This window comes from Belonocnema kinseyi, chromosome 8 (assembly GCF_010883055.1).
Source record: "Belonocnema kinseyi isolate 2016_QV_RU_SX_M_011 chromosome 8, B_treatae_v1, whole genome shotgun sequence".
NCBI classification, from domain to species: domain Eukaryota; kingdom Metazoa; phylum Arthropoda; class Insecta; order Hymenoptera; family Cynipidae; genus Belonocnema; species Belonocnema kinseyi.
The window spans coordinates 37,093,561-37,094,628 of record NC_046664.1 but is presented as its reverse complement, the minus strand read 5'-3'; the positions used below and the strand labels follow the sequence as shown (position 1 = coordinate 37,094,628).

Sequence of the window (1,068 nt, the reverse complement as noted above, 5' to 3'; positions counted from 1 at the left end):
GCCTCCAAATTTTGTATTTGAAATCTGCAAAAAACCTGCATTTTGTTTTAAATTAGGCTGTGACTATTTGCATCAAAATTTTGGAACGAATAACTAAATTTTGTTGGTACATACACTTAGTTTAAATTATTTTAAATCATTCAAAATAATTTTAAATTTGTAAAAAATTAGAAAAATTCTAGGTTTTGCAAGATTTTGTAAAAAACATTTGAAGTTATTCAATGAGGTTTAAATTATTTCAAATAAAAATAATTTAACTTCAAATTTAAGAAGTGTTGAGTTAAAAAAATTTAATTTTCCAATTTTTAATGTTTCTAGTTTAAAATTACTTAAAATGATATAATTTTGAAAAATTATAACGTGGATATATATTTTTAGTACTGAATTTGAATTTATGAACTCTATAATTTATAAAAGTTAAACATACTAAATTTTTCTGTTTGTCTGCATTTCATTGCAAAAATTTCAGTTGAGAAGTGTTATTACTTTCCATTTTATATGGTTTTATTTTTATCGAGCATTTTATTACAACATTTTTAAATTAAAATCGTCTTAATCTTCAATTTTAAATCAGAAAAATAAGAAAATAAAATTATTGCATAAAGGTGATAGTTATCATAGCATGCTACGCGCCAGTTGATAATGATCCCAGAGAAGTAAAATACGCCTTCTGGGACACTTGAAATGGCACAATAAATATTTGCGGTCATGGGAAAAGAATAATTCTACTAGGAGACATGAACGGATGGGTGGGCATCCAAAATCAAGATACAAAAAGAGTACTAGATAATTTTGGGGATCCAATTACAAAATATAACGGAGATAAATTAGTTGGCCTATGTTTAGAAAGGGGTCTGTTTATTACAAATAATTGGTTTAGGCATAAAATGATCCGCATGCGCACCTGGTCTAAAGAAAATAGCCGCAGTATAATTGTGGGTCCGGATGCAATAAGGGCACATAAAATTCGTGCGAAAACGAAGTCCCCTGGAGGCTTTAGAAAAAATTTTTGAATTTTAATTTTCAAAAGATATATATGGATGTAAAATTTGATTGCGCATCTTTTTT

General features: G+C 27.2%; 1 protein-coding gene across 1 annotated transcript in view; it reads right to left on the bottom strand.

Moving 5' to 3' along the window:
• The window catches only part of LOC117178441 (probable ATP-dependent RNA helicase DDX43), a 50,257-nt gene that overhangs the window by 48,399 nt on the left and 790 nt on the right, over positions 1-1,068 (bottom strand). The gene's annotated exons all lie outside the window — the stretch shown is intronic.